General features: G+C 44.0%; 1 long non-coding RNA gene across 2 annotated transcripts in view; it reads left to right on the forward strand.

Moving 5' to 3' along the window:
- LOC117243629 overlaps positions 1 to 27,574 on the forward strand; it is a 69,412-nt gene that overhangs the window by 37,609 nt on the left and 4,229 nt on the right. Inside the window, exon 4 of one of the 2 annotated variants that reach the window (XR_004495482.1) lies at positions 18,507 to 18,667. The exons of the other annotated variant lie outside the window; for it this stretch is intronic. This is a non-coding gene — a long non-coding RNA (uncharacterized LOC117243629). Of the gene's footprint in view, positions 1 to 18,506; positions 18,668 to 27,574 lie in introns of those variants that run through there. 2 annotated transcript variants of the gene reach the window in all.

The following is a 27,574-nucleotide window of genomic DNA, read 5'->3' on the forward strand; positions in this document are numbered from 1 at the left end:
AATTGATCCGCCTCTTCGATCAAGCTATCGTGGCGGTAGACAGGGCTCAGAGCAGCGAGAGAGGCTGGAGGAAAAGAGAGTCGTTGACGATGGAGACAGGTGGTGCGGTAGTGCGAGGCGGACGCGACGATGGCCGCCTTTATCGAACGAGATCGAAGATAATCTCGCCATCTTTTCCCTTCCCGTTTCTCGCCTCCTTTCTTTCAATTGCTTTCTTTCCTCTTTGTGTAACCATCCCCCACCCTGTATGTCGCGGCCACAGGCGACCGATCTCCTGTTGCTCTTGGCAGCCATACGCGTGGTTTACGTGGTAACAGCTGTGCTCGCACGCACTTTACTCGCGCAAAACATCGCTAATGGACCGACAACCTCAACCGAGTTAGCCTCGCTTACGCGTAAATATAGTGAAGCGACCAGGTCTCTCTTTCTCCCGTTCTTTCATCGCACCTCCGCTCCCATCTCTTTCTTCTCCTTACCGCCCATCGGATCGCCGTTGTCACCGTCGATGAAATTTATGGCAGCGGGAAAGTTTCTTCGTACACGTTCGGGCGCCTCGTCGTTGGCTCTCTCGGTGTTCGTTAAATTTTCCAATCACAAGTTGTACGATTGTCGTATCGATGGGCGCGAAACAACGAAGTTGGTGTACAGATCTGGGTAGTAATCAGTTAAGAAACGCTCGATACGAGTGGGAGCACCGTTTATTTGATCGGAATTCTGCTCTACGCATTATTTGGGTCAGTAGATTTCTGCTGGGATTTACTGCTCTTTTGGTGTTTGGAGTTTCCGAGCAGAATGAATGGAACCATAATAAAAGGAAGCGTAGGCACGTCTTTTGATTAAACAGCTAGATTATTCGCAGCTGTAAGTCTTCGATCGAGAGGGTCGTGCTAATACGTATCGATACGTATATATACGATAATACGTATCGATCAACGTGAGAACTTGGAACCCTGAGCCAAACTCGAGTTACTTGAAAACGAAACTCGCGTGACAAGAAATTTGTAACAAGACGATATATACCATTTCCCAAAAAGTATCGATCAAATTGTATTATCTCACGAACAAACTTACGTCCTTTGAACAAAGACAGCAACCCTTTGAACGCCCTTTGAACAAAGACCCATCTGCTATCGTAAAGGATCCTACCTTATACGATTATAGTCGTTACGATGATAAACGATATTAATTTCGTTTGATACAAATGACCTTGCACTTTCGATTGTCATCATATCATAAAGTTTGAGGTGATCGTGGATAATCGTGCGAAGCAAGCAGATTGGTTGGGTGTTCGCGCGCGCACGCCTGCATACGGGCGCGAGATGTGTGCCGAAGCTAAACATTCCGCGGAGCGTTCACCCTGGCATTGCTGTAAAAATAAACGGATTGCCAACGGTGTATATCCACCTCGTCCCCGAAGTCTCCGTTTCATTTACGATACCACTGAACCGAACCCAGCGTTGCTTCTCTTCCTGCAGCCACCTCCTTGGTCGGAGACCTTGCACCTGGTCCTTCCCACAGATAAAAGCGAATCGAGTTCCGGAGAATCGGTACGTTCTACCGAGTTTATCAACGTGACATTGAAATTCTTGTTTTTCTTCTCTCCCTCCTCTTTTTCTTCTTTCTTTCTTTCTTTCTTCCTTTCCTTCGTTTTGTATCATAGTCGAGGAAATCGTAAATCAAACGAAATAATCTACGAGACAGCGATAACTTGGAAATACGAGGATTCTTCGATTGTTGAAAAGTATTTGTTCGAGAGATTTTGCTAAACAGTTTTCTTTTTCTTCGCGTTTTTATGGCTGTCTGACCTTGAAACCAGATGAAATAGACGAACGTAGAAACGTGCTATAGAACGAGTCTTACTGTCAGTCGTAAAAGTGATTTAAAAGTGCAGCATAAAAGATTTCGAATAGCGAAAGATAGATGTATATGTGACCTACTAGTTTAGCGCCAGACGATCGCGTCCGAGATTCTAAACTCTAAACTCGCCCGACCGAAGAATAAACATTACCGATTATAACTCCACCTAACTAGCGTTGATTCATTCCTCGGAAAGAAGAATTCCGCGAATAAAGAGGGAATTCGAAGCGGAGATTTCTTCGTGGCGAAATAAACGTGTTAATCGTTTTGACGAGTGATCCGAATCGTCTGACCTTCCTTCGTGTCTCGAGATCAGGCATCTTCCGTGAAAACGACAGCGCGGACGAAAGAATATGCAGGCCGAGACGTGCCAAGTGAGTCAGTGAGTTGGATAGTTCACGAAATTAGATCGCGCGGATTATACAGCGGCCGGCTGTTCGCGTTGCTGCATCGCTGTAACCGGCATTGATTCATCGGCCCATCGTGTGCGCGCAGATGTTGCCGCTGTACAATGAACTGTAGGCAGTTAGTGTGGCGCATAAATCAAAGTTCCCTAAGAATTCTCTGGCAGATTAAAGATTTACAAGTTTTGTCTGTAATTTAGAGGACGCGAATCTTATTGATTTCATTCTGAAAATAGTGACATCTGTATGATACAATTGTTCGATCTGACGAATTCTAAAATAATAAATTCTAGATTTATTAAAAAGGTATCAGTTCTATTGGTTCGTAGACGCCACGCGTAACATTCTCGATAGGGTTCGATAACATTTCGCGAATCGATATACAGCTAGAAAATACTCGATTCGCTACGTGATACCGCGTTTCACGTAGACGTAGACCAAGGGACTATAGTAATTCAGTCGGAGAACGTAAGATCGGATGACACAACACGCGCTTAATAACACAGATTAGAGAACGCGGCTGGAACAAGGGAACAGCAAATGAAAAACGACGATCGGTCAAGATATGACGACGTCTGGCACAGACTTGGCTTCGTGTCTAGGAAGCGACTCCTCTTTGCCGTTGTAGCCCTTAATGAGCCCAACACGAGAGTAGTCCAGCCTCTTTAATTCTGTTCCTTCTGTCAACCGCTTCTCTCTGCTTCTCGCTGTCTTCTACCTCTTCTTCCTCGTCTTCGTCTTGGTCATCTTCTTGGTCTTCTTCTTCCTCTTCTCTGCCTCTCCACCCTCATCTGCATCGCCGGCTCGGAGCATGACCTGGATGGTACCCAAACGAAATACCATTCTCGTCGCTTCCTTTTTCGCACGCCATTTTGGAGAATCGATCGTCGCGTTGCTCCAGTTCGCTCGACTGCCACCACCGTGCTTGTTCGGGTAAACAGCTTTGTGCCTGTCACCGGGGATTAATGAACCACGATCGTCCATGATTCCCAAATTCGTTGGATTTCGAACCTACTATTTCTTCTCATTTTTCCTTTTCTTCTCTCTTTTGTGCATTCGTTTATTCGACCGATTGTCAATTCTTCAATTTCACTAGATAAACACACATGGAATTAATATTCGAATTTCAATAAATAAATGACTTATTTCCGTAAGTTAATTTATCATAAGAGGATGATGTCACGTTTATTTTCGATTTATGGAACAGCTCGTTTTAATTTTTGTGTTCTGCAAATATCGGATTACACGTTGTACCGGTTGAACACGTTACGTTGATTTGAATTGTTTTTCTTGGATATCTTTAATTCTCATTAAAGCGAAGAACAAGTTCAATAATCCGGGAACATCGATTAGAAATTAGAAGGAACTTGTTGACTCTGGCCGGTAATTTGCGAGTTTTCTTCGCGGTACTGTATCCCATCGGAGACAGCAGGCAATTGGACATCAGTCGTGTCGAACGGTCGATAATGGCAGTCGTCGATCAGGAAATGTCACAATGTCACAATGTTAGAGCAACGTTGCGAAATAATCGTCGAATTTCGGAGCTTACGAGATCGCATGAACACCCTGCACATCTTTCGCAACTTGCCAAAAGCATTTCCATTGTACATTTCCTGTTACACTTTCGTGCACGAGCGTCAATGCTGATAGATAAAATTGGCTGCCTTTCGGACGCGTTGTCGATCGTTTCGCCTCTTCGAGAAACACTTTTGGCCAATTTGATCGTTAAACGCGCGTTTATTTATATTTAAGCGGGCAACGTCGAAGCGTGTCGCCACTCTCGAAATTATTTGTCAGGGATATCGTATCGATGAATCGAAGAAACTTCTGCCGGCTATTTAGATCGAATTGCAGAACATACAACTTTAGAAAGGTAGATCGAAAGAAGTTGTAGTACCAATATAGCACTGTACAAGGGTATAAGCACTACGAATCGAAGATACTAACTGTGTCATAGGCGATAGCTAGAACGACAGCTCGATATTGCGTGGAAATGGGCGAGTTTATCGAGCCATAACGTCTCAGTATCTCAGTCTCTGAGAAAATTGGAAGCTACTCGCACACTCGGATATTATTGCCGCGATGACAGCCGTCTTTGCGATTCGTACCAGTCGAGGTACTCGCTTTAATGGCTCTATAACTTCTTTATGTATCAAATTGAACTGCGATCACGCTTAGAGTACCTTCATCCATTGAATCGTAGCACTTGCAACGTTTTACTATTATCTCGACTCTTTTTATCTGTCATCGATTTGCCATACTTCAAGAAAAAGGTTCCAACGACTAAAATTATATCCTTTTGTAGGTTATTTTTTAATTACCAAAGGAAAGGGAAAATAGGATTTAACGTAGAATGTTTAGATGTGCGTTTAAAGGATTTGAGAGCATCTTGGAGAACTGGATCTCATTGATCGAGGAATCTCAATGACTAAAAGCCCACGATGAACTGGAACGAATCGGAATCGGCTATTTCTGCCCATCAGAAGAGCGTAAATTGTCGCGTCGCAGAACGACCCGTTTCAACGCTGATATTTACGTTTGCTCTGCTAACTGGTTCGCCGGATTTATCCGCAACCTTGGGAATAACGGGCGCGATTTGTCCCGCTGGTAATATGTATTTGAACCCATTAAAAGCCTGCATGTGCCGGGAGGGGAGCCGGAGTTGGCTGCCGACGACTCTGTTGCCGCAAATCCCGCGATTTCGAAAACTCTTCTAATGGACGGGCGCTACTACCGACGATACGTAGCGAACTCTTTAATTATTATACATCCACTTCTATCCCAATTGAAACGCACGATGCACTTAAATCGAAATAAAAGCACTTTTCAGGTTTAATAAGCCAATCTCCGTGGCGGTTCTTTCGTTCTGATTCAACATTTTTTTACCACGTTCTGTCTTTGGACAAATCGAAGTAAATTTATTTGACAGAAAATCTTTGACACGATAAAAACAAATAAAAATGATAAAGTGTCCGAGTTTCTGTATTGCCAGTCTTGTTCTCGTTTAAGTTTGTAATAATAGCTATTTACAATTGGATAGGGACCCAAGAATCGTAGAGAAGTTAAAGCAAAGGAACGTAGACGGAATCAGGTGAGGATCGTCGAATTGATAACCCGTTGTCTCGTCTGGCAGTGTGGACAGAAATAAACCGGTGGCATACGTGTTAGCGGACGAAAATACGAGAATTTGGTATCATTTATTACGCGAGCGTAACGCGTTCGCTAGACATAATTATGAACCAGAGGGCCACGAATGATCGCGATTTTGCGTGCAATTTATAGTATAGATGCGCCTGTAAATGTCAGCAAACGCGTCTCGACGACCGTTCCGCGAAACACGAACCGCGCTCCTCTACTGTGAGTTGCGATTGTTGCTGGCGCTGTAATTCTCTTCGTCACTGTCATCCCATTTTTACGACACATTCGCGTGTCTCTCACCCTTCCTTTGCTAGACTTCTACAAGCCAGATAAACATGCGGATATTCGAAGATTCTAATTGGTTCTTTAAATATTACAAACGCAGAAATTTCTCGGTTATCTGGCAGTTTTCATCGATATTAGAAGAGAAGAAAATAATTAGTGTCGCAATTGGACGTGTTTTTTTTTAATCAGAATGTCCAGATTGGTCCACCTATGAGCATTCGTTTCGCTCGAGATCTCGCGAAAAACGGTAAATTGTTTCGGAACCAGTGGTAATTCAATCGTAGACGCGTGATTAATGCGTAGCCGCTTATTCAATTTCACGCACAGACGGCGTATTATTAATCAGTCAGAAAATGTAAACTGTGCACTGCTCTTCAATGTTACGAGTCTCTCGGCTCTAGTCTTTGCAATCGGCGAGATTCGGCGCACGCTGACACCGAGACATCGTTCGCTACTAAAATTACGAACGGTGACAGCTTAATGTTCCGAATTTGTCAGAATCACGGCGTATAACGGCGTTTAATCGGATGGAATACGAGCGTATTGCACGTCCAATGGATAACAGTTTTCCTTGGCCCATCTCCCTTATTCTTCGTCATTGTGCGAGGATCGACCGACGATCCTTCTTGAATCGTAATATTCGTGCGATTTTACAACACACACCAAGTTAACAGACATTGCTTTCATTGATACTTTGACTGTTTGTTAAATGAAGCTTTCGGTTTTCTTAATGAATTTCGATATCGTGTTGTTAGACATCGAAATTTCTTCATCCTTTGGTTCGTAGTATTATATATAGAACTTGGCGTGTAGTCATTTTCTAACGAATAAATTGGTTGGAAATGATGGATTGCTAGAATCATCACAGGTGAACGGTACGACACCGTAGTGTCAGGTTTGCAAAAGATATACGACACTCATAAATCAATACTTTTTTAAAAATAGTCCCCGTTTATTTATCTTCCGGTCCAAGATAACGATAAACGAATATTTTAGTTCCCGTCGCAACGCATATGTTCAAGTCTTCCTTAATTAACCCTGCGGAGGTCGCGATTGATCTGACAGACACATGTACAATCTAATTCTAAACATCTTTAAGTTTGTTTTTTATATCTCAATTGGTAATTACTTAATATATACTTTATATATACTTATTATGTAGTATCTAAATAGTCTAGAGTAAGGACAAGAAAGGATGTTCTATTTGAAGTGAAGTTTAGTTTTATTTTAACAAGCAATACCCAATGCAAAAACTGATTGCAATATCTTCGTACGTCTTATTCTAACACTCGGCTCACAACTTCTGTCTTTTCAGGTCAAAAAATGCTGACCCTTAACCCTCGCACCCTTCTCCCACTCCTTTACTCATTTAACTTTGACGTCACCAAGGCATACACTCTTACTTACACACTCTCTCTCTTTCTCTCTTCTCTAGCACTCTTACGATTCTCAGTTTAAACTTTAAATGTACAACTTATACTATCCCTAGAAAACTGGAACTTAAATATATGGTAGACCAAGCGTATACCTCCCCTCTTTTTTGATATTACAATTATAAAATATTTTATATATTTATTGTAAATATGTCCATATATTATATTTTGTATTAATTTTAGTAAAATTAATTTTCACATATTTATACAGTCTTTCAGCAAAAATAAACGCCGTAGCGTGAATCTTAAGTTACCGTGTCTTTCAAATACCTGTGAAGGAATTTCTACGATCGCCACCTCCGCAGGTGTTAACATCAGCAAACTATTAAAATCTGCTTTTGTCTAAAGGATCGAAGCGTTCGAACTTTCGAATATTCAGAGAGACTTTATTTTTATACTTGTTCGTATGTTTAACAATTTCTCTTTGAATCGCTATTATTATTTGTAAATCATTTCTTAGCCCACGATAATTCTATTCTTAGTTATAGTTTTCGTGGTACGATAATAAAGCGGGCGAAATAAGTCAAAGTGGAGGACGCGTTTCAACCAACGCTATCCTAGGAAGTATTTCAAGCTGCCTTCTTTCCTTACACTCGGCCTTGCAACGGCATCCAACATTCTCAAGCGGTTACGCGTATTGCAGTGCACCAATAAACGACGTTCTCTGTCCTAGAATAGAATTAATTCATCGTTTCTGCCATGACATATAGTAGCGTGCTATGAGTTGGCAAAGTCGGTAAACAGACTCGATGCATTTGCAGCGTGGTCGGACGTCACGGGGTTTCGGTAATCGTGAGGAAGGAAACGCGACCGTTCGACATTTCACCCACGCGATGCCGCGTGTGATGCAGTAAAGTCGGTTTTCTCGGCAAAATACCGTGCACGCGACGACGATACCGTGATCGACTGACTGTCGAGATATTTCCGACACCATGTCCTCGCCTACGATTATTCGAAATTCGTTGGATAACGATCCGCTCAAGTTCAAGAGCGACGTTGAATACGAGAGAAAAAACGCGTTTAAATTTACCCGCCGGTACGTTCTTGAGGTAAATTTTAGTTCTCTACTTTCTTGGGGATAAATGCAGAAAATTTGAAGAACGAAGCACGGTAAGTAATTGAATCATGAATTTGAACGTGTAGGTTTGTATGTGAAAGGTCGAGAGTTTCATTGATGTAGAGTTTTCTATAAATACCTTCTATTCGTTCCATCTTCTATTTTTCAGTTCTCTATCTCGTTGAGTATTTAAGAAAAGCTTCAACATAATAAATATCAAAGAGTAAAGCTTCTTACGTCGATTCAATTTCCAAGTATCAAGCGCATCCAAACAATAATACGCTCGATCTTACATCTTCGCTCTTCTCTTAGGATTTCTGAAATCATTCTCTGGTTAAAGATCTATCGCAGAAGCACGCACGAAATAAACTCTCTTGCGCTCTGAAGATTCAACCTCGCGAGAAACACGAGTTTCAACTTGCACGAAACACGTGCGCAGATTTATTCGCAGCTTTGCGAGGATAATCGCGAGTCGTTGCTCCAAGCTTGGCTGAAATCTGCATTAGGCTATCGGTCGGACCCAGGAGCCCTCGAAAATCTGCGGCTCGACTAGCGAGGCCTGTCCTTGCATTACGGATATTTCCGTCCATAGTATTAGACGGTATAAAGGCAGAACGGTTCCCCTCTGCCATTCCCGGCATGGCCAGACGTTGGCAAACGCTATGTAAAGCGCTCCAACGAACCTTTCTGCCCCTTTTTTGCCTTTAAACGTCGCCTGGTACCGCCTCTCTTTCGTCACCCGACGCATATGCCTTCTGCTCGCGCTCTAAATCACGCTCTCCAATTCCTCTGACGTTCATTTTCTTTTCTTCTGTTCGTTTTCTTTCTTTTAACTATTTATTCGATCGTACTATGCTAGAGATGACTCTAGAAGATATCAAGCAACCAACTTTAACGGGTCTTCGTTCGAACTACAGGAACGATTCGCTCGAACGTTTACGATCAGCGATACCTGTTTGATCTTCCTCTTTGAGAAATTAACTGGCGTCACGTTCCGGTTCCGATCGTTCACTGTGCAACATACACCGTAAACCGGATGGGAAGTAAAGGAGGACCAGAGGTTTGAAAGATCCACGTCGTACATCAAGGAGACTCATCTGCACGCGAAACATCGAGTCTATATTAAGTCTATGTATCTCGTGCGCGAATAGTTGTTTACGTGGCTCGTCAAACGGTATAATTTTCAGCGCCAGACCTGTCAAGTATATTCAGGTATGGGTTACGCTGATTATCCAGCATCGCCTTACGAATTAATAAACTATTAAATCGACTGGAAGTATTTCTTTCCATTGCTTTCTGTCGCAGAGATAAAGTGTAGCGAATTGAAAGGGTCTCGTTATCCAAGGTGGTGTTATCGTTTCTGCTTTTTCGACGATATTTCGTTAGCGGTATCGGTGTCGATATTCGATAACAATCAATTTACTGAACCGTGAGTGACGCACTTGCCACGGCCGATCGGTCGCTGTTATCAAGGCGGGCATTATTTACGATAACTGTTTCTCTGCGAAAGAATTCCGTTAAGCGTTCGATATCGGTCGATGGTCGACAGTGTCGTTAGTGGCCTATTGCGTGGTTATATAGCGATCATTTCGGTCGGATTTTTTCTTGGAAGGTGCAAACTCGAACGGCCCGCGTTCGCCCCCTAAACCTGTTCCAGGCCGCGCAGTTAAGACGTTGAAGATTCGTTTCTTGCCACGAAGATATTCGATCGGCGTGTATGGACGTGCGAGAACCTATAATATCCACGTATATTCGCGTGGCCGTATGCACAACACGGTCAACAGCCAGCTTCTAACGAGCTCGTCGAATGATCGATGCCTCTTTGTCCTTTCTGTTTTTACTCGTCGCTCCTTTTATTAATCGCTTCATCAAGTATATATCGCACGAAGGAAACCTAGTCGATTCTCATAATCCTTAGTCGTTGCAAATACGCGATAAGATATTTGTTTAAAAGTAATTCGAGCATTCGACGATGAACGATACAAATCCCGAAGAACGACGACTGATCAATCCGCATCAGGCAGTGGCAGTGTCCATCGAGAATTCAGCACGCTTTCGTTCCGGGGCCACGGCGGCCATAAAGTTAACGATCGCGATCATCGATGCAGCTGACGTTTACAATTGCGTTTTTTCCAATGGATCGACCGGTGCGACTCGGTCTGCCGGCGATAAAGCGCATTATCGAGCGTTACCGCGACGCTGGAGCGCGGGAACCAGCTCGGATACTAACTGCGTGAAAGCGTGTACGACTCCGGCTACAAGGGAAGAAGAACTGTTAGGTAGTACCGAGACGACGCCGTAATCGTTTCTTTCAACGTTTCTTCTTGCCTGCCAGTCATTTTCTCCGAGGACGTGTAATCTTGCCTGTGAATTTTAACGAATCCATGCACTCGACCGTTTATCTGCAATCACTGGCACAGCGTCTCCAGAAACGGCTCTCCGGGAAATTAATATTTGCCTCTTCTCGGCTAACTCGACCGTCTGCGTTTTTATCGATCACTGGCTATCCACTGCTGTTGGCAATCGCGGTTATTGCTTTAAGCTCGCTTCACATTGTCAAATTACCGAGCAATGGTCGAACGTATCGTGTTTGATTCGTTCGATCAGGGTACAGCGATCGTTCGACGACGAAAATTTAATCGTACTTTACGCTCTAGACATTCTTGAACGATATTAGACTCTGTTCTTCTATTTTTACGTAAGAACTACGAGTACATATTTACATGAACATAGAGCTCCAACGATGTTCCTCCATCTTTAACGAGCTATTTTTGCGCGCAAAGTAAAAGAACGCGAATGAAATCCATCTTCGACAATCGTTAACCAACTTAGGCGCCATTCCTGGTGTTTCTTCCCTTGTTTCGAAGGGCATATTGTGAAGCCAGCTTCATCCGCGTGCGTTTTATCGGATGAGGCGAGGCGGGAAAAAAGAGAGAGGCGATCGGTCTTCCCGTATGTAAATGTTGCGTTTATAGAAAGAGGTGGTGCCCCGTAATCACTGTGGGCCCTCCAGACAGACGGCTTTTTGGTGGAAGGTGTAAACGACTTTACTGGCTACTTAAACTCGTTTCAGATCGATGTGCAAACGACTCGGGCAGTGGCCAGTTAAGACATTATCTTGACGGGACTTTGCAAAAAAATTCGCCGTTACGAAACAGCGCCACGCTGCTCGTCCCTCGTTTTATCGATCACCACAGCCGCTCCCCTTATCGCTGGCCCTTGGCGAATTCAATTTTGCGCTCGTAATTCAGCCTTGCACTCGGTGAAAACAGAAATCGACGCTCGTTTCGAGACAAGAAAGCTTCTGCTCTCTGTAATGCGATTTCAGCGTCCCGTCAAATTGATTTTATTGTACCGTTCGACGTTTGACAAATAGAGCGATAGTGATAGAAGAAGTAAATATCTGCGTGGTAGATCCAGATTACTTTTCTTCATGCGAGTGATATATTTCACCGCGATATTTTAATCGGTGGTATGTGCAATCTAGATTTACGAGCAGCTGCATAGAGATTCAGGATCTGGTAAATAGTAGTGGTGAATGGGAATCGTATATGTAGTCAAGGCAATCTAGCCACCTTGTCACCCTTTGCCGCGTATCTAATCTGTCTTCGGCGTTGCACCCAAGACAACAACAAGAGTCCATTCGTATACTTTCAACGTTCTAACAAAACTCTCTAATAAAGGAACAACGCGTTCGCGATAAAGAGAAAAAGGAAAATGTCAAGGAAGAGGAAAACAGAGAGAGAGAGAGAGAGAACAAAAGAGGTAATAAGATACACAGAAGAGATATTTCCACCGCGTAAGAAAGGCTTTTGAAATAGATCGACCAAATCGTACGCCGTCCGCTATATATACGCGTGCCGACATAAATTCGTGACTTTATGTTTTCCAACGTGACGCTCGCCGCATCCTGCGTTTCCCGCCATTCTCGAGCGCAAGTAAAAACAAGGCGGATAGCTTTACGAACATACCGTGGTTTACGTAAGAAGAAACTGCGAAGCGTTTCTGTCGAGGACTCGTAGTCGCTCGTTTCCGGGGAACGTGCCTGCTACGCCGTGCAAGAAGAACTTCGCCTAACTGGGCGACGATCACGAAATGTCACTGGATCGCACGTATTCGATGACGTGGACGCGTGAAATTGACAAAAACAGCAAAGAGAAAGTCGACGAAAACACGAACGAATATAAAAAGATCGTCTCTTGCAATTTCAAACTGTTGTAAACGTTTAATTTATTTTTTTCAATGTTTTCTTCCGCTGTGTTTTATCGCGAGAACGCTGAGAAAGCGTCGCGTCACGGTCTCCCGTTTAAAATAAGAAGCGCTAAGTTTCAGCAAGCGGTTAAAATCGTCGGGATATTAATTCTATTTGCGCGGAAAAATATTTTAGACGTTATTTTCGATGCGTGGCGATGGAGATTAATTTTGACGAATCGGTTAAGCGTGGTCTCATTGTAGGCAGAGATTGATCGCTAAATATAAGCGAACGACGAACCAAGGAGTAAACGTCAGTGAAACGCGGAATAGATATTAAAACTAGAAACCAGAGCCGAATGATGTATTACTACGAGGGTCGAAGTGCCAACCGACCTCATCCGCCCTCTTGTCGGCTGGCAGCACTCCACATTTTCTAGAATGACTCACGATAAGCGGGTCGTGCGTTCGGCCAGTCTGTCCTACTGTCTATCGATGTTGGTACCACGCGATCCGGCTACTTTTCCCGCCCGGGAAATTCGCGGCAGTTACAGAACCGGAGAATAGTCTCGCCACGATTTCCGCCGCTTATCGAGCGAAATGACGCGATCGCCTAAGTTTACTTTGGATCAACGTATTCCAATAAAAGTTCGATCGCAGATCAACTCGATAATTTCAGCTACTTATTCGTTGCATATGTTTCTTCTCTGTATCCAAGTCCGAATATAATCGGGACAGGAAAGCGTTAAAAAGCAGTTTCTCGGAAGAGGCAACGATAGTCCCTCCCTCGAACTGGTTATACTTGGTGGCACTAATTCCAAACGGCCGTAGCATCGATCATATAATAAAAACGTCGTCTTCGATGCTTGGGTTCATTAAGCGCCCCTCCAACGACTCTGCGAATCCTCAGTTTTTTTTTCGTGAAAACGATTCGAGCAGATTCCAGGGGATGTTCCCTCGCAGCCGTAACTTTTCAGCGACGCGTATATCGGCGAATAAAGAAATCGTCGAATCGGGAGTGTTCCGTTTCTTTCGCGGCACCTGCCTTCCATAATTCGTCGGGGTGAGCCGCCCTGTGACGTTTCCTATTAATCACTAGCCCCTTGCTCCGCGGCAATTTCGCGTAATCACCGACGGTCGGATCCAGTAAAGAACGCTAACGAGAAAGTTGGCCCGGTAGCCCGAACGGAACACCCAGTCGAAAATTATCGCCACGAATAACGCGGTTTGCGTGGGTGTGAAATTCTCCTGTCACGGGAAACGACGCGTTTCGACTCGCTTGCCACTCTATTACGTTGTTTTCCCGTATAAAAAATCCGTAATCGCGACCGACGATGGAAAACGAGCCACGGGTGAGGACGAGTTGCGCTGGAAAAAGGAACACAACGACATAGACTGCCGGGAAACATATCGTGGCAAAATGTCCTGGATGAAAGCGAACACCTCGGGTAAATCGGGTAAATCGGTGTTTATATGCGCATGTGCCAACGAGACTTCATCTCGCGTGTTTCCTCGCTTCAAGTTTTAATTGTTGCTATATAGCTTCGCGTTTGTCCTATAAATGATAAGAAGAAACAACCAGGAACGACAGATATACTTCTATGGTATAAAAATAGAGGAAGGTTATATAAGAATAAAGGTAGATAGTACTGTCATTCGACCAATGACAAAATCGTCTAATTTGTGTATCGAAAGATATGACAAACGTTAATTGAGACAGCGGTATTTCTATAAACGCAATTGTATGAACCTTAGAATACTCGTTAAGAGGCGAGATTAGGGTTATTCACGAATTTGTTCGCGATCTGATCGCCACGTGAAAGGGAAATGCTGGTGTCAACGAGTCGACGTGGTTGGCTGCGGCGATATAAAAATATATTAAAGTGCAGATGCAAAGATCGCGAGTAACCTAGTGGTCTCTTCGTCTACACATCCCCGCGAGACTGCGAAATGTTTGCGCGAGCATCTTTTTTCCCATCTTCCCTGATTTTCCTTTTGCATGGAAACAGGCTTACGCGCTAACGTACTCCTCCAACGAATTCCACGAGTTCGCTTGCGAAGATGAGATCACGTTTCAGGATTACCAGCGATTCGAATACCTTCGCGAACATTAGCTCGAGGGTACGCAGTAGCGATGCTGTAGGAGATGAGGCCAATTGACTTCAAAATCTACGAGAGATCACAGAAACTAGAGATTTCGAAGCTGACTTAGGTATGTTAATCAGCGGGGTAAGCGTCTTAGAAGATTTGTTACGTGGGCGAATGAGTTAGAAGATAATGTACACTATCGTTCGTAGTATTTGGGTATGCGGTGTAATTTGGTCGAAAGATCGGTATTTTGGTTATATTTTCAAAGTTACGGCAGAAGAACGTTTCTTTGTTGTTAATTCCTCGCTTGCCATAATCGAGATTAAATTTAAGGGAGCAACGCGAGAAAAGTTTCGTTGAATCAATAATTTTCCTCGCTCCCCCTGTCGACTTTCTCTCGTTCGAGGGTCTGTAGAAAAAACTCGGCAACCTCTTGTGGCGCTGATTTCATAAAGCTGTCGTCGACCGACCAGATCCACCATAACAGACGCCACGAACTTGCAGTTGCCCGTCTTGCTTCTTCCCCTTGGCTGCCCGGCGGAAGAGCAAATATTGAATTAAGGAAAGCACCAGAGGAAAGCCTGCTTTCACGCCCTCGTTTGCTGATTCGTCGGCTACTCGTTCCCTTCTTCTACTATTCCGCCGATCCATCTTTTTCACTGATTCCTGATTTCCGAGGTCCAGGAATTCGGGACAGGTGTCGTTATTGCCAAGTTTTTGTTGTTTTAATTCCACTGCGACGATACTCGAATCCGTGACGTTGACCTGAAAGTTCCTAAAAATATGCGAAGAGATTCGACGAATCAACGTGTGCTTTATAAACACGCTTAAGATTTTTGTCTCGTAGCTTAACAACCTCCAGAAAGCAGAGAAGAAGATCGTCACGCAAACTAACATCCGGACATTTTACAGCGCTGTACGATCGTAGAACCGAGCTATTCTACGCTAGATCTCGCCAAATCTGCTCAACAAATTCACTGTACCCTGTAACTCGGCTACAAGATAAGTAAACGCGTCTGCTATAACAGGAAACGCGCGATCCACCTATGGTTCACTCGAAAACGAGTAGCTACGTTCCGCGTACTGATCGTTCCCCTACTGGCGTCATCTTCCAGCGTCTTTCCTAAAAGCAAAAGACCAACGATCGCCTCGTTTTATCGATCCGAGTGAAACGTCGAGCGACGACGACGGTTAGAACGCTGGAGAAGCTAGAAACAGGCACGGACGAACGTTAAAGGGTGTCGGGAGGATTCGCAGAGGGAAAGAGGATGAAAGGTACGGTCGAACGAAGAAGTAGACGGTTGGTAAGCATGTGCTTGCTCCAACCCTCCCCTTTCTCTCCTCCTTTCTCAATCCGCCTCTGGCAAGCCCGTTAGGCTAACTTGGGAGTTCTATTTGCGTCTTGACTTCTTACGTCTTGCCCCCTCCATCTTCCTAGCCGGTCCGTTTCCCTCTTCAGCACCCCTTCCGAGGAGAGGTTCGCCGTCTATCTAGCAACGGCCGGTCAGCAACGCGGTCAGACCTAATCCGAATTACCGATGCCACCGTGTGGAAAGCTTGGAAGGATTCCCGAACTTTCTGTCTCTCTGTTTTCCGGTTCGGGATGCGATAACTGATGATACTATCGCTAACTGTTTGCGTAGCTAGAGTCGGGATGGCCAGAGTTGATACGTGAATTTACCAGCTCTCTGCATGGTGACGTCTTCCGGTGGAAATTGGTACAGGCTTTCTTTCTAAACAGGGACACGCTTGATAGATCCATCTCGGAGGAAAATGTAGTTTGGAGAACGACAAAGCAGTGAATAGCCCAGGTGACCTAATCGAGCTCGAGTATAGGGTGATTTAGTTCGGATTTAGTTGCTGATTTCTTCTTTCTCTGTGCCAGATGGAATCGTACAGGTGTTTCTAAAATACATAGACACGTAAATGTTCTTAACACGCGGCCACATTTTACTCGGTTCGAAAAACGAGACGAATTGCATAAGCGGTACATGTTCGCGCCAATGCGAGATGCAAGGATCGTCCATGAAAGAAATTGTTGGAATTCTTTCGAGAACCGTCGAAAATGTTTCAAAATTCCTGTCGCTGCTTTGTGAACATGCCAGGTACTCTTGCCACGCTTTACTCGTTTCTCAAAACTTACTTTCATTTTCGAGATGCGGTGCACGAAGCAACAAAGTTTATTTATGAAGCAGATCTTCGGTATATGTTGCCACATCGCCCGACTATATCAGATAGATTACACGTTTAACGCGATACCGATCGTGTCGACACCTCCTTTCCAAGACTACATCGACCATCCGATCGTCCTATTGCTGTAACGTTAAATTCAATCGCCGGCAATTAACGTCGATAACCCGATTTTCCAGCACGGTAAGCGTGAAATAAGAAGTTCCACAAACAGGTGTCTAACATATAATAATATATCAATAAACAGGGAGGCGTGCGATTAAGATGCAGCCCAGGCTGTCGATAAAAATGTCGGTAACGAGTAGACGGTCGCGCGCGCACAAGCGCGATTTTATCTGGAAACCACTTATCGCGAGTATTTCTTGCTGTCTAATAGTGGCGATTATCAGTAGCGCTGCGTGCCAGCCCCGATAATTGCGAGACGAGCCGGCGTACAGCGCCGGTAATGATCTCCGTAACGGCGACCACGCTCCAAGATTTGACGTTCGATTACGGCGACTGGTTTCGATGCTTCGTAGTTTGCTCGAACCGAATTACGCCGAGAAGTATTAACGGATTCAGGTGGGCAGGTTTCAGCTGATTGGGTTGTAGGTCAGGTGTGCGCGATCATTTTATATCGACGAACGAAGATGAGATATTTATCGGCAAGAGATTTAACGTTTGAATTCAAATTCCGTTAGCTTTACAGGAATCGACTTAATGGTAATAAAGTGATCTCAGATTGGCGATATTGACGTGTTTCGTAGGAGGATGATTCGATGTTTGAAATAAAAGAAGGTGTGAATAGAAGGAAGACGGAGTGATTAATACGGCGTAAGCGAATTATTACGAAGCTTGAAGAGTTTCGAATTCCTGGGTACACACAGCCAAATTTTATTGGCTAATGGATGAGTAGAAAATGAGAAAGGAGTACAATCTTGTTCTCATAATTTCGGTTGTACGTTGAAACACTGTCCCGGCTTGCTAAATCCCGCAGTCACGTGAACCGGAATCTGCCGGGTAATTGCGAAACGACCGATCCGAAAGTAGCCTAGGTAGCATAACTTATGCGAAGCAAAGTGAAATGAGAATAGATTCGTTATATAGCGCGTCCAAACGGCCGCGAAACACGGTTGCTGGCTGCCGTTGCTGATGCTTCTACTTCCGCGAAATTGTTACGAGCCTCCAGCTCGGATAACAGAGGTTCTTCGACATTCGAATACAGCGTCCAAGACCATTTTACGCGGTTGTCGTTACGCGATAAATTCTAGACTTGGAAACTTTCTTTAAATAATTTCATTAAGTATATCGACGTTGAATAATCGAACGCGTTTATTTAATCTCGTTGTTTGTCCATCTTTGACTCGAGCACGACATTTCATCGATAAAAAAAAAAACAATTTTTCTTTTCTACTCTGATATTGGTATCGTCGATAATTGCTTGACACTCGCAAAGATCTAGCCATTTATCTTCTGAATTTTTCGAGCGGTATCTACAGTTCGAGACCGATATTATTAACAACGTTTCCAAGGCGAGACAAATCCAAGGGTCAATAAATCGCGCGTTCGCCAGCGTTAAACGTTGGTACAAGCAATATAATCGGAGTAACAAGTCGATTTTCGTCAGCCAGTCCCGTTCTTGGGGACATTGGCAGGCATCGCGTTATTATTTTAACGTGAACATTCTGGCGATCCTCACCAAGATAAATAACAATGCTTATGCAATGTCCGCGTAATATCCGTGCTTCAAGGATACCGCGCTCGCGCCCCTCTGCTCGAAATTCCGTAGCCGTGAGTTTTATGCCCTCTTTCCTGTACGATCGCGATCCCATTTCAAACTGATTGGCCCATATACTTAACTACTTTTTCTTCTTTTTGTTTCAGGTAAGCGAACTTCGTACGCTTAAGTTGCGATCGATAGACCGTAAGCAGCGATAAATTGGTCGATTAATCAGAACATGGTATGAAAATGAGCAATAATAGCTAATAAGATGAGAGGACTTTAAAGTAAATGGATAATCGCGGTATTAAATGATTTTCGAGAATATGACTTCCTTTATTTAACCTGTTAACCGGCAGAGACGAGTCATCTCGTCGCTCTGATTTCACATCTCTCGAGCATAATAATTTCCTTATTTATAAGACCTCATTTAGATATCCTGTTTTTACAAGGACTAATATTACCTTAAATACAATTAACTTGTGTTTATTACCTTTTAATTCTAGAGTTATAGGAGCTTTTGATTAAGAAGTGTCACGGTTAAGAGGTTGAGAGTGAGGCGCTCGAATTAACCGTAGTTAAAGTTTCAAAATATTTTTGTTCTATTACGAAGTTTCGTTTCTCGTATTCCGAATCGTTCGAAGAGCGTGAAAACTAACCGAGCCAATGGCGAATTATTCGAAAGGCTTATCCTTGGATGCGGTTGGCATACCGGGCGCATCAGAAAACCGCAAGCCGTCCGAGGGAGGAATTTCTTGAAAATTGACGCGATCTTGCCGAAGATCCTTGAGCGTAGAATAGAGAAAAACCGCGACCCTATAATCGTTACGCTAGGAATGTTAATTCCATCGCGTTCTCCCGAACGGAGAAAGAAAATAATCAGGGTCGATTGAGAAATGTCGCCGCGTCGCTTCGATGTTTCTAATCACCGTTCTTATTCTTCGTTTAAGCGTCAGCTGGATCGTTATTTCTCTCGCGTTCTATTTTAGATGCACTGACTTTTCGCAACAAGCAGTGAACTTTTAAACTCACGATCTTAAAAAGTAACGAAGAAAAATACAGGAAATGGGGAGAAATTCTTGTTCCCGCTTTTTCAATTCCGCTCTATTACTGCTGTTCCCCGTGACATTCGATTATATTTTAACGTTGCTTTAAGCCAGAACCGAAGAGAGCATGACGAAAGTTTCAATGGCACGCGAGAGAATAGTTTTCGCAGCGTCGTCACGCTGCCGTAAATACGGTGGAACTCAGTTTAGGCGATCTCCATTTATTTGAACGAAGTTTTAAGTAGGGTCCGATTAAATAAACTTTTGCGATCGAAACTTCTATTGTAGGAACGAAAAGTCATAATTGTTCTCCGACAAGTTCATATAAACGGAGTTATACCGTAGCGTAAAATCAGTATATCGCCAGCCTACCCTTCGTGCATCCAACTTTGTGTCTCTTAGCAAACGTGTTTCCTTTAAGAATAATTTTCCCTGTCGTTGCTCGTGACCGACAGGACAGTGGCGAATGGCAGTCGATAAAACGTACCACATTTCCCTCTTAACGTCAATAGAGAATCGTGTTAAGAGTTATATTCTAGAGACCTGCTTGACTTATTTTTCATCTTTATTTTCGTGTTACGAGAAGAAAGTTTACACGTGAATACTATCCAGCAGCTATTAACCGGTAACTAGCGGTCCTAAATCCGAGCGACACTTTCTATTTCGGTGCGCGTTACGAGCACAGAGCTCGCTGACAACCGCACGAACGTCATCTCGTTTGAAAGTGGCCACGTGGACGGAAGGGCTTCCGTGTCTAACCTTAAGAACAAGGACCAGTGAACAAGGGTATACGTGGAAACGAGTTTTCTGGCGCATCGATTTCCTGGGTACGTGCTTCTAGGAGAATCCGTCGACCCAATTCTCCACGATGTCAACAACGACGGTTATTTTCGAGCGGCTCTATTCTCCATTAAAAAAAAAAAAAAAGAAAAAGAGACGATTTATTTTCGAGTCTATTTGTTCTTGATCAAACGTTCGCGTTTGAAGCGTTTTGTCAGGTGATGTGAATTTCGTGTTTTCGTAGTTTGTGGTTTTTCATGACAATGATGGAAACTGAGAATAACATTTTCGAAATTAGGAAGAACTATCTCTGTAAGCGCGAAAGATTTCTTTTTCACATCGGGAAGATGTTACTTCTTCTAAATAATGATTTCCTCTTCGTAACTTTGTAAACACGAGGAATTTGCTTTTCATCTTACTGTGAGTATTACTTCTACTAAAGAGAAAAAAAAAAAAAAGAAAAAAAATAGCTTCGTAGGAACGTAGATGCTAGATTCTGTTTGCCACGAATGAGTCACTTCGCCGGAGCGATTCGCATGCGTGAGTTCCGCGCAACGATCCAAGGAAAGCGAAATTGTTGACGCGACGCGTCTAGTGCTGGCACAAATCTTCTCTCTTCCTTTCTATTCGAGTTTCCGTCGAGCGTTATGCAACCAATCCCCAAACGGGGTTTGCACTACCAAACATCCGTGGCATGTTGTCGCTGGTACATTCCTAACACCCGGTATGGCGTACAGCTTTTAAGCTTTGCTCGTCGCAAAGCCCGCGAACGCGCTTCGCCAAAATTCGGGCGGAATACCTCCTCGCGACCGTTCTAATTGTCCATCTAAAATCGTTTGCCCGTTTGCTATAATTAACTTTGCGCCTCGATGAGGAACTCGTGAAAAAGTCGGCTGCCTTGTCTGTCTCGCTGTCTGTCCGTCTTCTATGTCGTAGCCAAGTCGGTTGAAATTAAGAAGAATTATGACAGAGTGTGGTCGATGAGCGTGAAGCTGTTTTCGAACGATGTGCACTTTACTTATCAGTTCCGCGCGGTCGTCTTCGTGAAAGACGTATAAATACGTCGAGATCGTTCCAGGACAGCGTTCGTTTAATCACTAGCGGACGGTTGTTGGCAGAACTTGAGCTTATTAAGCTCTGGCCACGCCTGAACGTTACGGATCAAACTGGCGAACACGGTTTAATAAGGACGGTATTAATACACAGCCTATTTTCTGGCGCGAAATATCATTCTAATGCTTCGTCCCAAGCCTTTTGCAATGACGACTGTATCACGACAACCAACGGAACCAGTTTGCTCGGTGAATCTGGTTCCTAAATAAAGTTGGATCCGCCGATTCCAGGTGTTTTTGAACTGACTAACCCGTTATCTTCTTATTTTTATCGCTATCGTTTCGTCCGTGCCGCTCGAAGATAGAGCACTTGTTCCTGTTATACGGAATATTTCGATAAGTATTGCCGGGCCGAGATTAAAAGCCTGCTCGATCGATTCAAGACCTCGACGAAATCGCCTCGAGCGCAAGATGATAGCAGGATCTCGGTTCTAATTTCGCCTTTTAAGCTTTCGACGCGTTTACGCCTGCGTAATCAACTCTCGCTGCTCATCGAACGAATAAAACCAAAGAAGCTGTTTTGATCTGAAACACGACGGCGGAACAAAGAGCAACCAAAAGTGGGGGAAATGAGAAGCGAAAAGGGGGAAGCGAATGGCAAGAGAGGAAGAAAGAGAGAGAGAGAGAGAGAGAGTGAGGATGGAGGATCACCGTTTAATTCTTCAGCGGAGAAAGAGGAGCGGCGGTGTATTACGAGGCTTGCTTGAAATAATGAGCAGCGAGGAGTCAGCGAATTTTCGAGAGAGCTCAATCAACCGGCATAATATCGCTACATGCGCGCCATTAGCCCACCGCTGGAATATTAATTACTTGTTCGGCTAGCGTACCCTTATCTCCTCCCTTTCGCCGGTCATTATCTTCTTACCTTTTTCTCGTTTTCTCTTCCGTTAGACACGATTGACATAATTATTAAACGAACCCGACGAGCCTGGCCCGTTCATTCAAGTCCAGCAACTACTTACTCTTCCTTCCAAGTAATTGAATATCCAACCGATCGCGTATCTCGATGACAGTCTTGGTTCTGTGTCTTCCAAAATCTTCCGGGGACTGACGAGCTTCTTTCGAATTACGTATGCGTCACGTGATCCGTGTTTGGACGCGAAAAATGAAAAGATGGAAAAGTTTGATCCGCAGTGTGAAAAAATCTCGTAGATGACGAATGAATTACTTAAAACAATCAATTAAGAAGAAAGAGAGAATGATTGAAACAGTCGATATCGGGAATAATACTTGCCAACTTAGTACGATAGCAACTTTACAAGTAGCCTATAACAATTAAAGCGTAACAACGTTCTTTGTACGTAGCAATATTGTAAATCAACATGGCGGTAACGCAACCAACATAAGTAGAAATTCCAGTGAAAATCGAAGCAGGAATTCTCCGACGTTCTGACGTGTTTAGGAAAAATGCGGTTCCATTGGATACCGGTTCTCGCAGGATCCTGGGTGGTTCATAACGCGCAGTTTTGCTCGATTTTCACTGGTGTCCGCGTTCCTCGCGGAGACAAAGAAACTGTACTCGATAGGACGTATTGTCGCGACAATTATAACGGGAGGTCGTTTATTTCTGTTATTTGCTTTGGGCGTAGCGGACCGCTTGTCGTTACCTCCCACGATTTTGTTTACGCCACGAGGCCATTGTTGGGATTATACGCGCGTGACAAACGAGCCAGCCAGCTCTACGTGTACGTCTCGCGTCCCTGTTCGCCGAGTCAAACCGCCCAGGTTAAAATTACTGCACACCTTCGGAAAATTCTCGTACGGTCTTGCTGGCGATTAGGAGATACAAGGTACTTGGTGTTGCTATTAGGAGAAACAAGTTCAGGATACGCGCGGCAAGAAATTTCCTTATCGATCTTTAAGCGACAATAAATATGCCGTAAATTTAAATGTCGCGGTACTGGCTTTCGGATTTAAATCGTATTTACAAGGTTTTACTTGAATTTGTAATTTAATTGGACTAGTTGCTGGTTCTTTGACAAGTTGGAAAACTTTGACCACGTAAAGGAATTTTCTTTCGTTGTAAGTAAGAATGTTCGATAGCTTCGAATAGAAATCGCATGTCGGAGTTAATGGGATATTAAATTGGAATTTGTAGAAGTTTCGATAAGTCACAGATAATGAAAATGGATTTACCGGAAACGGTATATATTTTACGATATATTTGCGGTAATTAGCACCGAAACGCTTGGCTTATCCACTTCGTAGATCGCGATACGACCGCGCTAATCGTTTCTTTTTCTTTATCCAGTTCGCTAGGTGGAAATAAATTTCCTCGAACGATTGGCTACGGATAAACGTCGATTCATCGATTGCACTCGCGAACCTACGAATTCATTGACTAATTGGGTCGCGTGAATCAGCGAATTGTTCTTGTTGCAATTCTATCTGGTAATTCGCTAATAATACCTCTATCGAAGCTATTAAAAAGCCAGTCACTCATCTCGATCTTTATTTTCGACCAAAGTATTTCCGACCTGATACTTTTGGCTTAATGGAATCTTTTGAAACGAATTAAAAGTACGCTTTTCCCCACAAAGGCATTCTCGTACCAAAGCCAAATTCCATTCCAATCCCAATATCCTCCACAATACCCTTAAAATCTAGCCACAATCGTGGCCTTCCACCTCACAATAAGCCCCTCTATATGTAGCCAAACCGAGCTGTCCGAAAAATGATCAAAAGCGTGATCGAGGCAACACGTTGAAAATTTCCGCAGGTCCTTTCATCGTGTCGGGACGAGCGTGGATAAATAAACGCTCGGTTGTCCGCGGCTTCCTTTCGAGCGATCCGCGTGGGGCGAGACCGGTCAAAGGAGGTGATCGTTCGCGTGGACGGAAAAGAGGAGACGGCGATCCGGCCACAAGATGAACGGAGTTTGCCTGCGATGCAACAATACGCTTAATGAACCCCGCCCGGCTTATTACCGGCATATCTCATGCTCCGTTCCTCGTTTCCCTCTTCTCGCTCCTCATTGTTCGATCCACGAGGAGGATCCAGGGAAGTTCGTCACGGTGAATCAGCCGTGGCTGGTAATAATCGCGCTAACGAGCGGCTTTCGCGAATTCGTCGGCAAATCTTGCGTGGCTTTCGTCGGCCAAAACTATCCTTCCCTTCAGTTACGTCATAGCGTGTATCGATCGTACGATCGTTCTCGCGATTTTCGTTGAGCTTTTAAAATTGCGATACCGCGAATCGCTTTATAACGGTTAGAAAGCGACGATTGATCGAGTAGGAGCGAGTGACGAGAAGCTAGGCGCGAATGGGGATACGAGTGGGTCTGTGAATGGGAAGTAGAGTGGCTGAGAGTGCTTGTGAATTTTTCACGAGGCAAGTGCAGATCGGTAGATCGTTGAAAAGAGGTCCGCTTGGGAAATATCTCGTACGAACATGACAGACCTGCGAGGAAAACGTGATAAGTATATATTCGCTGATTTTCTGATTTTAATATATTCTCGATTCTTCGCACAACCTAATACTTGTAATTATCATCGGGAGTAGGAAGCGCACGTAGTAATTCAAACGCAGTTAAGGTTATTTTCTTTCTTTCGCATGTTGCAGAGTAAATCTTAACGATGCCCGAGAATTTTATGTCGATTACAAGCTTCGCGCGAACGGCTTAGCACGAACGCAAATGAAACGAGAAGATTTTTATTTGCCGCATTGCGAAAGATCGCGCGAGTCGGTTTGGAGGAACTCGTTCCGCGCAACCCATGTGAGTTAATGCTTAATTAAGAGGTTCTTACCATTGCAAGCCCCGCGCGGGTACATCGATTACAAAGCGGTCCAGACAACCGGCAAAAAAATTAATTCTTTAATTATAATTTAATTATTGCTCCCGGTCTGGTGTGTGCGCACTGTACGCAATTACCAGCGGGCACCCTAATTCAAATTCGGAGCGGTTTATAACCCATTGCCCCGTTTGACGTATCAATCTTCGTAATTTAATTTTCTCCGCTGCTTTCGCTTAATTTACAGGAGCATCAATTACACTGCTCCTTGAATGATTATTCATGCTTGCCGTGATTTCTGTTTTATTTCTGCTCCATCGGACGAACGTCCCCTGGTTCGTCAAGTTTTATTTTTTACTTCGATGTAAAAATGACATTTCAAGATGTTCTTACGATTCTTGATGTGCAAACACGTCAACGTATAAAAATATCCCTGTTCAAACAATTCTTTGTCATATTTATTATTTATTAATTAACCGAGAAAAATCTGTACCCTTTGATATCGAAAACTTGCTCCTAAATTAGCTCTTTCAAATATTGGTATCCCGAAACATAGCATCCTTTTGTAACGAATAATTCTGATGGGATAGGAAGCCGCAAACGAGCCACATTGGTAGAGGAAAACGGCAAAAAGAAAAAGCACAAGGTGCTTAAAGAACGAGAGGGGAGGCGACGCGAAACTGTGTCAAGCAAGCGAGGAGACTTTCGCCGGGTGAGGATGAGCAGGCGCGTTTTATTTCGTCACGGATGAAGAACGATTCGGGGGCCGTGGTCGCGGCCTAGTGCCAAGACCGAGCGGGATCGTTATTCCGCTTATGCGAACGCAGCCCTCTCGCTCTGTCGTTCGCTCGACAGAATTCCGAGTTCGGCTCGTCGACAGACGCGAGACGGTGTCTGTCTACTGCTTCCCTTCGATCAGCATTTTAACGGCCAAATTATTGAAATAAACTGCGTTGTACATATATCGCGTCTATTTGTAACAGGAAGCCCAATCAGCTGGTTTCGAATATCCCGTCGCGCCTGTCGACCGCGTTTCTCCTCTCGGCCAGCACCAATCTGTCTGGACGGAGCGTATACAAAAGTTTCCGGACAAATAGATCGTTCCGCCTTACGTAATATTTTTCTGCTCGATTATTTTCGTACAGCACGCCTACGAAATTTCACTGTTAAATCCTAGATCGTTCCCTGTACGTGTTAAAACAAAACCTACAAAACAATTGGCAAAGCTAGATGAAATCTCTCGGCTCGTCTTTGACTCATGCCGTGTACACGCGGAAATCGCAGAGAAGCTAATCTGAATCAGTTAGGAGGATGCGCGATGAAGTTATGGCTCGCCTAGGGGAATAATCGTAAAACGCTTGGTGTGTGCAGGGACTGGCGTCCGTTTCATGCCCGAGAAGATGCAGATGTGCGTGTGTCAGGGCCGGTGTATCCGACTCGACGGGAAATATAACTTTAAACTATCAAAACGTCGGCCCTTAGGTATTTTCCAAGACACTCGAGTGAATTGAAAACACTATTCTGTTATTTAATACATTTTATCGCGGCACTTGCAGAATCTTGTATTATTCATCGACCATAATGTTCCAGCGAGACAATTTTCGAACACACCATTTTATTACTGTCAATGTCCATAAAAGATAACGTTACTCGTTTGGGTCTCGTTATGTGCTTAAGGTGCTTACTCGTGCTATATAATTTCTTACCAGATATACGTATCTGCTAATCGCGATAGCCGTGTCCCATTACAGCGTTAATCAAGTTTCAAAGTGTTTTATATAGCGCACATAATACGCATATAAAAATTTTCTATGGCAGATATTCAAATATTTTCGTGAGTCACCGTAGGTACGTAACTTTCAAATTACACAGCATCGTATGATAGAGGGTGTTAAACTCAGAAACGAGTCGTTGCACCAACAATAAAGACCAGTAACGGAAAAAATATAGACGAAAGTAGACAAACACGAAGGGAAGATAAAGCTGGTCGAGGCGGCCCTGACGCCGGTCCGCTGCACCCGACCGCATTACGCATGCAACCTGCGCGTTATTATGCATGAAACGAGCTAATAAAATTTTTTCGCGTTTGCTCTGGTGCGGCGGATAGTAGACAGGTTAGCGTTGTTTCCATAGGCCCGTTTTCCGACTTCTTTATTTCCACGTGCAGGCTCGTTTCAACGAGTTTCCGTCGCCGATTTTTCGCCCGCGTCTCGGCTCGGCTCGGCTCGGCTCGCGTGGGCTCGTTTATTCCCCATTATCTTCTTGCAATGCTCTCGCGCGCGTTTTTCGTCGAATCTTGGCGAGCACTTTTGAAACGAGTTTCTCCTGGATCCGGTACTCGACCGCTCATGTAAGAAAAATACCAGCTGGAACACTGCGCGTGTCGTTAACGTTATTTCAGCGAGGGTGACGATCGATGATTGCACCTATCCGGTTCACTGTTTGCATATTTTGAACATAGGGTGGCAGAGTTTATTGGTACAGACGAGGGCGTATCGAGTGATTCGATATCGAGTCGGATACAGGTTGTTGTGAATGAAACTTCGTGCAAATGTAAAGCGAT

Source organism: Bombus vosnesenskii, unplaced genomic scaffold, assembly GCF_011952255.1.
Source record: "Bombus vosnesenskii isolate JDL3184/JDL3185 unplaced genomic scaffold, Bvos_JDL3184-5_v1.1 scf7180000013266, whole genome shotgun sequence".
NCBI lineage: Eukaryota > Metazoa > Arthropoda > Insecta > Hymenoptera > Apidae > Bombus > Bombus vosnesenskii.